The 16,999-nt window shown below is 39.1% G+C and overlaps 1 protein-coding gene across 1 annotated transcript in view; it reads right to left on the bottom strand.

Moving 5' to 3' along the window:
• The window catches only part of LOC131432724 (myosin-G heavy chain), a 311,040-nt gene that overhangs the window by 188,615 nt on the left and 105,426 nt on the right, over positions 1-16,999 (bottom strand). The window lies entirely within an intron of this gene.

The raw sequence follows: 16,999 nt of genomic DNA on the forward strand, positions 1-16,999 counted from the left end.
TTGCATGGAAACTTTGTACATGTTCCACATATTGAATTTTATGTATTTTATCTAACAGATTCAAAGTAGTTTGCTGTATGAATTGAACGTATGCGATTGCAATTCACTATTTAACCTACATGTTGTTTGAGATCTAAAATTTTTTTTTTGTACTGGATATTGATGATGAACCTTTCATTTTAATCTACAGGGTCCGGCACTCGAAGTGTAACCAATTAAAAAGGCCATAAATTCAGTTTGGAAAATTACTTTTACTTAATTCAAAGTACAAAATGTGTAAAAATAATACAAAATTCAGAATCAATTCACTTTTGCTCGATATGACCACCTTTTGCCTTGACTTGATGACTTGAGAGAGCGAAGGAGTTGCTTCGTTTGGCCGAATGTGACTTGCAGGTATTTTGGCCCACTCGCGGACAATAACTTTTTTCAGCGCCTCGAGACTGGTGTATCTTTTAGTTCGGACTTTGCTCTCCAAAATGGCCCAAAGAGAATAATCCATTGGATTCGCATCTGGTGAATTCGAGAGCCATTGTGTGGACGTGAAGAAGTTCGCAACGTTGTTTTTCAGCCATTCTTGGTTCACTCGAGCTTTGTGAGACGGTGCCGAGTCCTGCTGAAACGTCCATGGTCTGCCACCGAAATGTTTGTCTGCCCACGGCTTCAAAGCAACCTCCAGAATACTTTCCCGATAATATGTCGCATTTACCTTGACGCCAGGGTCGACGAAAACGATTGGAGAGCGCCCATCTGCGGTTACAGCGGCCCAAACCATTATCTGTTGCGGGTGCTGCCTCCTGGTGGCCAATCGATGACTCAAATTCTCGTATGAACGGTCGGTCAAGTAAACCCTATCGTTTTGAGAGTTTACGAATTGCTCAATTGGAAAAATTTTCTCGTCAGAAAATACAATGTTCGGAAATTGACCGCTTTCGGCCAAACGAAGCCACTCCTTCGCTCTCTCAAGTCATCAAGTCAAGGCAAAAGGTGGTCATATCGAGCAAAAGTGAATTGATTCTGAATTTTGTATTATTTTTACACATTTTGTACTTTGAATTAAGTAAAAGTAATTTTCCAAACTGAATTTATGGCCTTTTTAATTGGTTACACTTCGAGTGCCGGACCCTGTAATTATATACACAGATAAAAATATTGTATGAGTTTTCATTTATTTTCATGCACATATTTGGAGCAGGCAATTGAATGGAAAGTTACATTACAAAACTAAGCGGTTTGTAAATATACAGTCGTGTTCAAGGAAAAATTAAATGAATCTTAATGTAATTTTACATCAATCATGGTTTTAAATCAGATTTACATCAGTTCGTGTTTACATCTCATCCAAGTCAGTCGACAAACAAAACCGCTTACGTTGGGGACAGAAGAAACCAAGTACAGTATTGTGTAGTGAACAATAGACCTCGAAAATGAGTGAACCAAACGAACAAAAGCTACCGTCGGTACGAAAGAATACAATTATTGTTGACTTCAGACAGTGCAAAATTCGACCTTCGATACGAGAACTTGAAGCTTTGCTTAAGGAGCAAATGCATCTTGACATTAAACGTGTGCATTTACTTCAATGCAATAAGACCAATAATGTTGTTTATATCCAGTTCTATAAAGAGTTGGATGCAATTCAATTCGCTAAAGACAAAAATAATGTGCACTATATGGAGTACGCGAACATTAAGTACAACATTCCAGTATATATGGAAGATAGTGCTATAGAAGTGCGTGTGCATGATCTTCCCTCAAGCGTCATCGATCCTTATATTCGCAAAACCATGTCCCAATACGGAGAGATTCTCTCTATCGAAAAAGAAAAGTGGAAGAATTTTTTCCCCGGTATTCTAAATGGCGTACGTTTGTTACGCATGCGCTTGAGAAGGCCTATACCTTCTTATGTGACATTCGGTCAGGATACAAGAATACCGTGCCAATCACTTGTTACCTATGACAATCAGATGGCCACATGTCAATATTGCCAAAAAGCTGTTCACTACGGTAAGCCATGTGATAAACCGGACAAGGAGACAACTATACCAAAGGACAACGGTGCTTCCTTCACATCAACCCCAAGCAACCCCAGTACACCTGTGACAGTCACCAACAACAGTGAAGCATCCTCTTCAACGAAACCATCCAACGTATCCTCTATAGAACAAAGTACACCAGCTGCAGTTAACAGCTTACCATCCCACCAACCAGCAGCTGCAAACAATGTACAACAAAGCGCATCTACAGCAACTAGCAACGAAATCAACAACAATACCACCGATGCGGCAATGGATGACGAGACGAACCACGAACGAAGTGCCCCTCAATACTCGCAGGAGGAAAATGGAAGCTCCTCTCCCCCTAGAAAAAGGGTGACAACGAGATCCAATACAAAAAAAATCTTTTATTTAAAAACTCAGCTAAATCGGCCACGTAAAGCTTGTACGCAAATAGGCCTGAATAAAATATCGTTTAAATAAAAAAAAATCAGATTTTCGTTTCAACTGATGCCTATTTCATAGTACTATCGGTATACAGCTCGTGTAAGTTTCATCTTTTCTTTCTGTGTAGATATTTTCATCTTGAAGAATTAAGTTCGATAATATACGCTTATTAAAATATTTTTGCCTTTCTCATATAGAAAGGTTATGCAATCACTTGAAGTCATCAAGTGTCATATACCATTCGACTCAGTTCATCGAGTTCGACGAGATCGGAAAATGTCTGTATGTGTGTGTGTTTGCATGTGTCAAATAATCTCACTAGGTTTTCTCGGATATGGCTAAACCGTTTTTGACAAACTTAGATTCAAATGAAAGGTCTCGTGGTCCCATAAGGAATTCCTGAATTTCATCCGCATCCGACTTCCGGTTCCGGAGTTATAGGGTAGAGTGTGTTCAATATTGTACACCGTCACTTAAACCGGCGAAACAAAATACGTAAAAAATGTTATAAACTGGACTCTAAACCGTTATTCCCAATCTTAGGGCCAATTGAAAGGTCTTATGGTCCTACCAAAAATTACTGCATATTTTTGGGTTCAACAAAAATTTAAACCGTCGTTTGGAGTACGATGCCAAATCGTATAAAAACTAGTGAAGTTTGAACGTTATGTTAGTTGGTGACCGTACGAGCCGAATTCGATTATACCGGTTCTCGGGTTCCGGTGCCGGAAGTGCAAATAATAGTGAACCCACTTCGTTTTCTTAAGGATTACCTACGCAATCAAAGCACTGTTGTATTCTGTATGTTATTCTAGTTAATGCACAAACAATCTTTTGGTTTCTTTCAAAAATCGAAGGGAACAATTTTGAACAGAATACCACAATATTATATATGAGAAAGGCATCATTACACCACTAGGTGGATTAAAACAGGTTTTTTGGAATCAAATTCATTAGTTGCAAATTCTAAAAAATGTGAAAAATTACTTCGATTATCGATGTTTTTTATATTGATTACTATATTTAATTCTAGATCATATTTGAATGATTTTTATGTACCAGGCAAACCATTTCAAATAAATTTCAAGATGGTGTTGAGCAAGATCGCATCAGGAAGTAGATAAAAAAAAACTTTAGAATGATTGAATAGTTACAGATATTTTTCCCCGCTTTTGAAAACCTAATTATTAACAATTGTGCCGTACGCCAAGGAAAGTAATCAAACAAGTTTCAGAAAACACAACTGCCAAAAAATGTAGGGTTTAGTATTCTTAGATAATCGTATGAATATTATATTGTGATCAGGAACTTATCGGAGAGTTGATTAGCACAAGTTGTTACACTTGTTCTCATGCGACTGGAGCACTCGAACTCCGTTGTTGGCTGAATGCACTGAGAACGAACGAAGCGTTGTACATCCATTTCTGCCCCGGTACTTAAATGCGCAAACGAGTTCTTGAGAGCAGCTAATGCTCTTCTCCTGCGCATGGTTGTCTTCTAAGAATGAGAACAAATTTGTCTCGCAATAAAAAGAGCACGTATGGATAAGGTCTGCTGCAGCTCTGTGTAATATACAGTTCCCACAATTTAAAAACTAATCGTCATTTTAGTTTTGTTACCCAATTTTCCAATTCACGGTGTTCGGTTTTCTGATTCACAATCGGAAATTTTCATTCACATTTTCTGCGCAAAATGAACTTATTTCCACCCCTGCTTCAAACAAAAATCGTACACCCTGGTATAGTTAGCATCCAAGTACGTCCCCACTACTAGGTAATTCATCACATGATTAGAAAAGTTTTTCCTAAATAAAATTGTTGTTGTGCAAGAGTTGAGACAGTCTCGAATGGCTGATTAAAAAGAACCAAAACTAAGACCAATAAGTTCTTCTTCAAGCTACCGTTTTGTCCAAATGTTTGCTACGAATCCAATCCAATCCCTCGGCATATTACACCGAAATTGTTGAACATCAATTAGATGAAATCGAGCAGCCGGTCCTATCTATCATTAACAACAGTCGATCGAACAGCCCCCCAAACAATACCTGGCCATTGGGCCAGGCAGCTTCCGTACGCCACCTGGCCACTTGAACTGGTTCGGTTCGAAGCAAAACGATAATAGACCACTTCTGGGCCCTACACCCCAAAAACAACGGAATTCCTAACCAGTCCAACTCGAATCCAAAAGCAAACGAGGGTCCGATGGTCGAGATCCGGATCAAAATGTTATCGGCAATCGGCCCATAACCATAATCATCCGAAGAGAAAACAGTATCGATCGATCGATCGATCGGTCGATCGCATAAATATTTATTGACACTTCTAATAATGCCTTCCGTTTCAGGCTCTCACTGAATGAAACCACAGCCTGCCTGACTGCTGGTGAGATCTCCAAAGGAGTGTAAATTTCATCGCATTCAACAATTCAACGGATTGCCACCACAGCACAATTGGTCAACGAACACGATCATTCGGCTGACGGGTGGCGACGATGGAGTAGACTAGTCTGTGGCACACGCAATTGACGTTTGGGCCCCCCCCGACGAACGAACGAACGAACGGCCGCGGAGCAGAAGCGATAATATTGTTTCCTTTTTCGGCCTGCTCGATTATCATCATCAGCGCCCGAGGCTTAACCAAGCACGCGAGATGAAGTTGTTCGTGTGACCTTGAAACCGGTTTATTTGTTTCCCTTTTCTTTAACGTTTATTTATCTCGCTTGGCCGCGGTGGATGTTCCGGGATCTCGCATTGATCGAATTGATCCGAATTCATACCTGATCTGGAATCTGTCCGAACCCCTGTCCATTGTTTGCTGCAGTGGTAATCTTTGAAAAGATAAAAATTTCTAATTTAACCCGCTGCCGCACGGTGCGTGAACTAAATTCGTCAATTCCCTCCGCTCAAAACCGCAGGGCCTTTTCTAGGCCCTTGATAACGGTGTTCGATGTACGTGCCGAGATGTTGTGTTTTTTTTTTCCCTGTAAGTTCAAACTGCCCAATTAATTATACAAACATTTTAATTTCACCTCTCACGACACCAAACCGGAGGCGGTCTTTTACCCCGTGTGTCTGCCTCCGAAAATGGTGCCACATAATTGCTATATGAATTCTTTTTTTTTTCATCTCACCCGTATAATAACCGGGAGGGTCTTTTGTATGCTAAATTGGCGCGGTGACTGCGCGGAAATCATATCTTTGCCGGATTCCTTGATGCAAGGCAATTAAGCCGTGGCCCGTGGACAGCGCGGGAAAGTGTCGGAGAGTGTCGTCATAGATTGAAAAAAAAAAACCTTTTTCGGAGCGAATTTAAAGTCAGAGTCAGCATCATGTCATGCTGAAGCTTTTAAGCGCTATCTGAACCAAAAAAAAAAGATACATGAAATGAGTCTGCTTTTAACGAATCGGTGAAAGGCACTCTTCTGATGTGAAGGTTTTACTATATGAAATTGTGCTGGTCTCGAATTGACGAATAACTGCGCTTCTATCGCCTGCTTAAAAACTATCCAGATTTTATAAATGAGACACACAAATTGAAATTTTATTCCGAATTTATTTTATCTCCTTCAAATATGCTCCTTCTCATAGTCCCATAGGTTGCTAATGAATTGCATTTGGATCCGACTTTCGGTTTGGTAGTTACGGGTAGAATGTGCAAAATGAACTAAAAACGTGCAATGAATTTTTTTTCTGAGACCGCCAATCCAATTGTCCCAAATTTGGGTCCAAATGAAAGGTCTTACAACTGAACGAACGGTATAAAAATCAGTTTCAGGAGCGTGTTTGGCTTTTCTTATATAGAAAGGTTATGCAATCGCTGTGAAAACCGATTTTTGAACCGAGGCACGGAGGGCCGAGTGTCATATACCATTCGACTCAGTTTGTCAAGTACGTTCTTTTCTCAGAGATTCAAATGAAAGATCTTGTAATCCTAAAGAAAGTTAATAAATTTTATTGAAATTCGGTTCCGGATTTACAGGGTGATATGTGCAAAAAATATAAAAATAAATTTTCTCAGAGATGGCATAACCGATTTTCATAACCTTCGATTCAAATGAAAGGTAATTATCTCATACAAAATTACTGAATTTTATTTCGATACGACTTCCGGTTCCGGAATTACAGGGTGATTAGTGTAAAAATTCCAATTTCAAATTACTTCCTCACTTTTCTCAGAGATGACGCAACCTATTTTAGCAAGCTTAAGCTCAAACAAAAAGTATTATGGCAGTTCGTGTTCGCATCTCACACGACGCAGTCGAAAATCATTTACGATCGAAACAACAGAAACAAAGACAATACAGTACAGTGAACAATAGAGTGTACGGAATGGTCAAATACGATCTAACAACGCCGGAATCTTGGCCTACAAGACCGAATTCAATTTGTATAGATTTCAAGCGTTGCAAAGTTAGACCAGCAGCAAATGAAATTGAAATCTTACTTCAACAAGGCGTCTAACTGTGTGTACATTATGTTCAAACGTGAAAGAGATGCAATTGCATTCGCTTCGGTTAACAATGAGGTGCACAGCGTTGAGTGTGATAACATTAAATACAAAATCCCTGTGCACATGGTGGACAATGCCATAGAAGTACCCGTGCCTGACCTTCCCCCGCAGGCCACCGATAAATTCGTTCGGGATAATATGTCGTAGTATGGTGAAATCCTTTCCATCGAAAGGGAAGTATGGCGGAATTTTTTCCCCGGCATCCGGAATGGCGTGCGAGTGGTACGTATGCATCTACGTAAGGCAATTCCATCTTACATCATTTGTGGTCAAGATGGAATACATCCGTGTAAAACGCTGATTACGTATGAAAATCAACTGGTTACATGTCAGTTTTGTGAACAACCTGCACACTACGGAAAACCTTGCACTGAAACTGCGAAAACAAACAAAACAAACAAAAACAAGGACAACCGCTCAACAACGGAAACTAGTGAATGCACTGCTCCTGTTTCAAAAACTCCTTCACCATCTAACCAACCAGCAACTGCAACCAACGTACAATAAGGCGCTTCTACAGTAACTAGCAACGAGATCAAGATTGCGAATAACAACGAAAATGAAAAGAAGACAGAAATCAACAACAAAACCACCGATACGGTAATGGATGACGAGACGAGTCACGAACAAAGTGCCCCTCAACCCTCGCAGTAGGGAAATGGAAGCTCCTCTCTTCCTAGTAAAAGAGTGACAACGAGATCCACTTCAAAAAATACACTATATAAAAAATCGGCTAATTCTGTCACGTAAAGCTTGTACGCAAATAGGCCTGAATAAAAATACCTTTTAAATAAAAAAATGTATTATGGTTCAATACAAAACTTACAAATTTCATTAGGATCCGACTTCCGGTTCCGGAGTTAGAGGGTAAATTTTAAATTGGTCTATGTGCTACTAAAACCATTATCAGTAGACAGCCATAGAAACCGATTCCGGCTGTCCTGGCTCCTGGTTTTCGAGTGGCGACGATAGATAATAGTCATATACTCAAAAAAGGATCTCATTTTTTTCTCTTAGAGATGGCAGAACCGATATTCCTAATCTCAGGTTCAAATGAAACATCTTATGTTATACTTCTACTAGAAATTAAGCATAGAATTATATATGAGAATATGACTGACAGGAGAAAGGCATCATTACACCATTAGGTGGATTAAAACAGGTTTTCTGAAACAACTTGCTTGGGAATAGTGCGTAAAGACTGTTCCAGAAAGTATGGACGCAACCAAAAACCACTACCATTTCGCAATGGTTCACAATCTGTCAATTTTTCATGGCTGCGTCCTGTTGTTTACACTCTTCTCTAACCACATGTGCAGTTGTTTATTCGTTTTCATTAGTTTGTTTCGAAATGCGTGTACTTTCAGCATAACAACGTCGAAAAATTGTGTACAAATGGTGCACAGAACGCGGACTGTAACTGAGAAAGATAGATAAAATGGAAGGAGTATGTGAAAAAGCCGTGCGAAATGCAATCAGGAAGTTCGGTGAGGATAACACCTTTGAGGATAAACCGAAAACGGGTCGAAAAAAAAGGCCTGCTAACCCTCAGTTGGATGAACGTATACTGAAGGCGTTCGAGCAAAAGAAGGAGGTTCCAGTTCGGGATGTGGCCAAAAAAGTGGGCACTTCGAAGTCAAATGTTCTTCGTGCTAAAGAACGTTTGAATCTTCGAACCTATAAGAAGCAGAAACAACCAAAACGTAGTCCGAAACAAGACGCATCGATCAGGCCGAGGGTTCGAAAGCTGTTCAATACGATTCTTGCTGGAAATTTGAACTGCATAATCATGGACGACGAAGCCTACGTGAAACTCGATTACAAATCCTTGCCGGGACCACAATATTATACGGTGCGAGAATGGCAAGTGTTAAGCCAGTCCGAGACATCGATTGAAGTCGAAAAATTTGGTAAGAAAGCTATGGTCTGGCAAACAATTTGTAGCTGCGGTAAGATTTCAAAATCCTTCATCACCACTGCTTCAATGAACAGCGAAATATACATCCAGGAATGTTTACAAAAACGACTTCTACCCATGATTCGAAGCCACAAGGATCCTGTTGTCTTCTGGCCAGATCTTGCTTCTTGCCACTACTCGAAATCAACGGTAGAATGGTATACTACCAAAAATGTCACTTTCGCCCCAAAAGACATGAATCCACCAAATTGCCCACAACTTCGACCAATTGAGGAATTGTTAGTTCAATGCATGTTGCTAGTAGAAACCGAGGAATCCTCTGCATTTCCACATGCATCACGGGAAGGAGTTGTTTGTTAGTGAACTTTCGAATAATATCTTCTATATATATAAAAATGGATGTAAGTTTGTATGTTTGTAACGCCATAACTTCGGAACCACTGAACGGATTGCTACCAAACTTGGCACAGGTACTACTCGCATTTCAGAGATGGTTTAGGGTGCATTTTTATAGGAGAGGGAGCGTAGCAAGTGTCATAAACAAGGGAGGGGGGTCATGGAAAAATTCATATAACTTGACAAGAATCGATACGTTTTAGAGACCATGGACACATTTTGCATACATTAGATATGACTTTACGGGGGGTGGATGTAGCAAGTGGCTTTAAAAAGGGGGGTGTAATGCTTGAAACGGCACAATTCCGAAACTATTGAACGGATTGCCACCAAACTTGGCACAGATACTTCTTGCTCTCCTGAGAAGGTCATAAGGGTATTTTAATGGGGGAAAAAAATTGTCTGATTTGACGAGAATCGATACTTTTTTTAGACAATAAAAACAGTTTGCAAATATTAGATATGATTATATTGGTGGTGGATGTAGCAAGTGCCTTAAAAAAGGGGGGTGTAATATTTGGAATGTAATAACTCCGGAACTAATTAACGGATTGCTATCAAACTTGGTACAGATACTTATTGCTCTTAAGAGATGGTCATAAGGATATTTTTGTGGGGGAGGGAGCGTAGCAAGTGTCCTTAACAGGGGGGGGGGGGGCATGAAAAAAAGTGTTTAATTCGACGAGAATCGATACTTTTTGAAAACCATAGAAACATTTTGCATTCCGTAGGTATGCGTATGGGGGTTGGATGTACCTTGAAAAAGGGGGGTGTAATGTATTTAACGGCATAACTCCAAAACTACTGAACGTATTGCAATCAAACTTGGCAAACTTCTTGCTCTTCAGAGATGATCATTAGGACATTCTCAGGGGAGAGTGTGTAGCAAGTGTTCTTAATTTGAGGAGGCCATGTTGAAATGTATCTTATTTAAAGAGAATTGATACTTTTTAAAACCATACACACATTTTGAAAAACTCAAATATGGTTTTAAGGATATTTGTGGGGGGTGGATATAATGAGTGCCTGTAAAAAATGAAGTTAAATGTGAAGTTTATAGAATTTTCCATAAAACGATACTTCTTGCTGAGTACAAATAATATTTGCGCTTCAGATGATCCTAAGAGCATTTTTAAGAAGATAGTGGGAGCAGGTGGATAAAGTAACGGTCGCATCCAAGGGAGGAGCAAAGTTCAAATTTTTAATATAATCGAACGTAACTCCAAAACAACTCAAACTCATCACACCTAACTAGGTTGGATATTTTATGGTGAGGAGAGTGGGGGGGGTAGCAAAGTTCCATAACAACTCAGTAAATTATCGCCAAACTTGGCAACAGGTACTACTATTCAGAGGTGGTCACGACAAGCTTAGATATTCATGACAAAGGTTTATTGTAACATTTTCTTATTCGTCGTCAAACAAGATAGGGGGGCGAATTTCTTCCCGAAACATTTCCGAGCAACGCCGGGTCATTCAGTTAGTTAATAATATTATATTGCTTTGGGTAGCCGGCTACCGAGAATACGTTGCTATATTACCGCGTTTTGTTTAAGGGGCGGGTAGGTTCTAACACTTTTTAAAAATCAATAATTACTTACTTTATATTTTCTTATAGTAAAACATTTCAAGAATATTCTGTGAAATTTTCATGCCTATTGGATTGAAAATCTGGAAGTTATAGTCCTTTATCTATGGTTCTCTCATTCTGCGAAGAAGCAAGAGCTCAAAGCACAGGCCCAACACTTCGAAATAGAATCTTCGATTGACTTCAAAACTTAACAAAACTTTCTTGAAATGTTTCGTTATATCAGGTGTACAACTTTGCTTTCGCCGTTTTCCGATAGGTGGCTGTACCGGCTGAGGCTGGTCAAAATTCATAGATGATAATGCCTTTAAAGTGAGTGTGTGCAGTGCCTAACGAATTGTCATCGCCGTTTCAGTGACAGTTGTTTTTGTTTTCGTATTATTCACGCTCGAAAATGTTAGTTTATGTGCCCAATTCTCGCCATTTGCGGGAAATTTTACTTTTCTCTTACAATTCAATTCGCTGAAGCGCATCGATTGATCTCAGAAACATACGGTGATGCTGCTCTGTGTAAAAGAACGTGTCGGGAGTGGTTTCAACGTTTTAAAAATGGTGATTTCGATGTCGAAGACAAACATGATGGTGGAAGAGAAAAAACCTTCAAAGATTAATAACAATTTACTACGAGCTCTTAAAACCGGGTGAAACCATCACAGGAGATCGCTACCGAACGCAACTGATGCGCCTAAAAGAAAAGCGGCCACAGTATCAAGAGCGACATGACAAAGTCATCCTCCAACACGACAATGCTTGGCCTCACTTCGCAAAAGTGGTCAAAAAGTCCCTGGAAACGCTGAAATGGGAAGTCTTGCCCCACCCGCCGTATTCCCCAGATGTCGCTCCTTCTGACTTCCTCCTATTCCGTTCGATGGCACACGGCCTGGCAGATCAACATTTTCAATACTTCGAAGAGTTGGAAAAATGGATTGCTTCATGGATAGCGTGCTAACCTCTAAATGACCTAACCTGCATCGGCCAGAAATAGTCGAAAACACGTTTTCGTTCGGCACGTCAGAAAAGACATTGCACTCCGTTGCAAAACAAAAAGTGTTCTGTAAGTAGCAGAAACTTTACGTCTGCTTAGCGGTTCAAGTTGAACTGCCGAGTTTAGCACTAAGCAGTTCAATTTGAACTGCTCTGCACTGATGAGTCAAAGACGAAACGTAAAACTAATAAGAAAGTTGTCGCTAGCGACGGACAATACTTTGAATAATACATCTGTAAGCACTTTTTCGCAATAAAGCTTTAAATTTTGAAAAAAAAAAAAATTAGAGGGTTGTATGCAAGACACGACCGATCACGATTACATTAAAAATGAAATAATTCTTAGGTACCCATAATAAATACAAAAATAAAGATGATGATGGATGCACAAAAAGTCACAAATTACAAACTTACTCTTACTTACAATTTGATTCTTTCAGAACAATTGATTCTACTCTATTTTGATGCCTTCAATAAATTTTTACATTTGAAAATTTTTGGAAAATGTCCTTTAAATGAAAGTCAATTATGATGATTTCAAAGGTACTTAAAAGATCAATTTTGGATACGAACAAGTACTAATTATAAATCTGGACAAATGAAACGATTTTATATCATAATAATTTTCAAGACAGCGAACGTACAAACTTAATCATTTTATAAACAGCGATTAGAGATGACTTTAAATATTTTGATCGAAAAATGTGAATGTGAAAAATTTGAATAACCGTCAACCAATAAACTCAGTAATAGTGTAATTTTAATGATCCTTCGTTAAAAAGCATCGATAATCTTCGGAAAGTGTCTGAACATAGAATGGCAGCAATACAAGGAAGAAAATATGTGACACAGTCCGCAGAACATATTTTGTTACTTTGATTGATTTTCACTTTTGCATATTAAGGAACCAATGCATACGCAACCAAATTCCTTAATTTTGTTCATATTGTAACTTGATTTTATTAATACATGAACGAACATTATCATTGTAAATGATGTAAATGATAATTTAATTGAAACTGGCGGTAACCCGAATTTAGTAAGGATTTAAATGATACATGTAAAATCGCAGATCAGCTTGTCTTGAGTTTATCTCTAATACTGTATTTTATTGCATCTGATAATTCTATATATGTGAGTCGGTCCAACTTATTTGTACTAAGTTCCGAATCTTTTGATTTTTATTCCTGGTAGGGCAACAGCTTGTTCAAATCGATACTGCATAACGATTGGTATTGCATTATTTTTGCTACACTTAGTCTGGATCCCTTGTATAAGATTCTTGGAAGCAAGATTACATCAAAATATTATGCTTTATACTAGTAAATCAATTTCTAACTATTCAATTAGGTTACACGATTATTGTTTGGTTTAATAATAGGGTCTGAGGGATTATGCTGAGAGATAGGTCTTTGTATTTAGCCACATTTAATGCAAAATAATTATCTATGATTATCATCGTAACACAACTTTATACTGAATTTATTTGCGCGCCACCGTGTTGTTCGTATGTAAATGGAGATTTCAGTATGCAAACTACCCGTTGACAAATTAAAACATTTTTAAACTTTTTCGAATCAATTTAAATGAGGAAAATTTATCAATAAATCACAGAGATACAAGCGCTTCAAATTAGGTTCGAAAAATCTATCGCCGATAATTCTAAGTTGGCCTGCTAGTTACTGGAGAATCAAGATAAGCCATGGGTAAACTAAAGCAGAAATGTATTCGGGCATATATTTATAGATTCCCTTTTGTGCTATAGTTCATACTGAGCAAATCGGACGAGAGTTTGACATCATTCACTGAGACTGTCATTGGCTCGTGAAAACATAGGTCAACTCAATCCAATTTTTCAATGGTATGCAATTAAAATAAATTAATGTCGTTATCATATAAGTTAAAGTTAAATATTTTCGAATCGATTGGTAGTTAAATTATTTAAATTCATCAACAAATGACTGAGTTATAAGCGTTCAAAATTATGACAGAAAAAAGATTACGGTTTTGCATTTTTTTAAGTTGACACCCAGCCTCGTACAGTGAAGAGTTAGCAAAAGCGACAATCCAACGAACGATTGCATATACAATCCAGTCATCACCTCACTGGACGAGCTACTTGTTTCATTCACAGTCAAGCATCAACTGAAATCAAGAAATGATTTGCAGCATATATTTATAGATTTCTCTTCATACTACGCATAACAATGCGGTGTTCTTTATGCATGACGCAAAGCCTCCTATGCCGAACAAGAAAATGACGTCAATTTCCACAGCTGGGATTGGTAGATGAAAACATAGGTCAATTTTAACCATTTTTTCAATAGTATGCTATTGAAATACTGAAACGACGTTGCTATACATGTTTAAGTTAAAAGTTTCCGAATCGATTGGTTGTTAAATTATATCAATCCATCAACAAATGACTGAGCTATTAACGTTTAAAATTATGACACAAAAAGGTTACGCGGCTATTTTTGAAACTTTTAATTGACACCCGGCCCCGTATAGCGAAGAGTAAGGCATTTTTAATGCCAAAAACGGCGGAAGCAAAGTTGTACACCTAATAGTAGAATCTTTCCGATCTCTGTGAAAATACTCTTTATCAGATTATGCAGGCACAGTGTGTGTTGATATGTGTGTTTTCTGATTCTGAAAGCTTATCTGATTCCTGATATACTCCGATTTCAGATCACAAGATTTCAGATCATTATATTTATACTCCTATGATAGTCTTATATTCATAGATCGTTGATAGTAAGCAACACTTGATTTGGACTATAAACATCGTAAACTCTACATCAGAACCAAACATAAAATTTAGAAGTGCATCCTAGAACAAATAATTGTTACAACAAATACTATTTGAGAAGGTACTAAAAAGCATTTTATTTTTCTTTTCAGGTAATTGCCCAAATACTTATATCCCACAAATTGTCTACTGTAAGTACATTTTAAGTTTTAAATCCATATTTTTACTCATAAACCTCACTTCAAAACTTCTAAACTGGTACTATTTGCAACAGCTGATATAAATGAGCTTTTAGTTTAAATCAATATGAGGTTTGGCCATAGAACATACTTCCAGTGTTCAAATTGATTTCTCATTGAATAATTTAAAACTGAAACATTAAACAACGCTGTGCTGAAAATTTTTACTAAACACTATCTAAGAATATTTGCCTCATTCTACACCGTCAACAATTTTCCGCGCACGATCGGTTTTCCATCGGTGAGGTTGACTGTTTCCTCCGACCAACCGTCCGACCGACCAACCGACCTCCGTACTCTCGCTTTCGAGTCCGGCAAAAGTGCACAGCCCCTGCGGACCGGAATTAACCGGCTGTGTGAGTGATAATGTTTGCGAGGGTGGTGAAAGCAGTCCACCGTTTCTTTCACGGGTGAGAATCCATCGACATCGATGGCTGCGGAGAACTGCCTCCACGCCAACGGTGAACTAGATCATTTCACGCACGATAAGCGAAAGTGCGTCCGACTCTGTTCCGTTTTTACTGACTTTGTTGCATGTTTGCCTTTTTTCTCGAACCGCTACCTAGTAGGCGGTGTCTGAGTATGCGGTAGGAAATGTTTGGCGCTGCCCGGGAGTGCACTGGGCCCTGACCGGGCGACTTTTTTTTTCGTTCGTTCGACGCTGGCCAACGGCGGCAGCAGCCGGGTTATTGGACGCCCGCTCCGTTATCGATATGGATCGGGTATCCATCCATCCGGGCATTGTTGTTGAGCGCAAACGAAGCCGTTTCATCCACCGCGACCGAAACACCGAAACGCGAGCGCACGGGTCCGCTACAGATTGTTGAACCGAACCAAGAGTTATGGAGTTCAATTCTCTTGAAAATTGCAGCACCGAGGAGGCGAAAATATGAGGCAAGAGAAAAAAATGGAAACATTATTAGGCTTGTTGTTGTGTTTTCTCTACCCGGTCCTGATGGCAGTGCCAATGCCAATGCCAGTGCCAGTGGAGCATTGGAAACCGAACGATTTGTATCTCTCAATCGTTGCGCGATGGCTTATCCAATTGCCAAGATCTTTGCGTTCCATATCTTCTGCTGCTACTTGCTGCTGGTTCGAGGGTAGAACCTGCAGAGGAAGACGGAAAGGGGAATGAACAAAACACAAGAAATTGATGCCATAATTCAATGGCAACCGTTCCGTTCGGTTCGGTTCGGTTTGGTTCGATTCGGTTGTTGTTCCTGCCGTTGTTGCTATCGCAGTTGAGGCTCATTGGATTTTATTACCTTCCTCCCCGGTCTGGTCCAACCCGCACTGTTTCTACCAATTTCCGCTTATACATTGTAAGAACATGTGCTCTACATTATTGACTGGTAATGGATACGGATCTCTCGGCGAGCAACGGTGCCATTCGAGGTCGGAACATGCTGAAAAATTTTTTTTTCTTCCGGGTCAAATGTTGCTCCGTTGCTGGCGCGATGGCATTTTATTGCTCCTTGTCAGTGTGACGGATTGTTTGAACCGTCCGTGGCATGGCTTATGCAGGGTCAAGAAAATGTTGCTTAAGTGTAGTAGGACAAAATTTAGAAAAAAAAAGATCAATGACTAGATAATTGAATTTGGATGAGTCTTGGAGCTATGACAAAATTTATTACAATAGTTTGTTATACGGACGGTTCTCTGTTGGTGCTGGTGTCTACTGCCGTGAAATCAGGCTAGAGCAGTCTCATTCACTTGGTAGATACTGTATTGTGCTCCGAGCAGAAATCTACGCGATTTTGTGTGGAATACAATCGGCACTTCAGCAGAGAATCTATGGTAAACGAATTAGTTTTTGTTCCGCCAGTCAGGCAGCTTTAAATTCACTCAGTTCGAATGATTCACGGTCGAATCTAGCAGGGCCGATGAAACATGTTATGCCCAGGTGGGTAATTTTTCGTACCGAGGGAAAGACCCACTATTTTGAATTATTGAAATGATATTTATCCCTTAAAAGTGTAAGGTCGATTTTTATAATATTTTGTTTCGATATAACTTTACATGAAATACGTAAATTTGTTTCGAAACAAAATTGCGTATTTAAGGTAAAATGTAGCGGAATGCGCGAATCGCGTTTTTGTTCAATTATTCAAAAACTAGACCGATTTTCGAAAAACCAAAAACACTTAAATTTTCGAAATCAAATTTATCA

This window comes from Malaya genurostris, chromosome 2 (genome assembly GCF_030247185.1).
Source record: "Malaya genurostris strain Urasoe2022 chromosome 2, Malgen_1.1, whole genome shotgun sequence".
NCBI classification, from domain to species: Eukaryota; Metazoa; Arthropoda; class Insecta; order Diptera; family Culicidae; genus Malaya; species Malaya genurostris.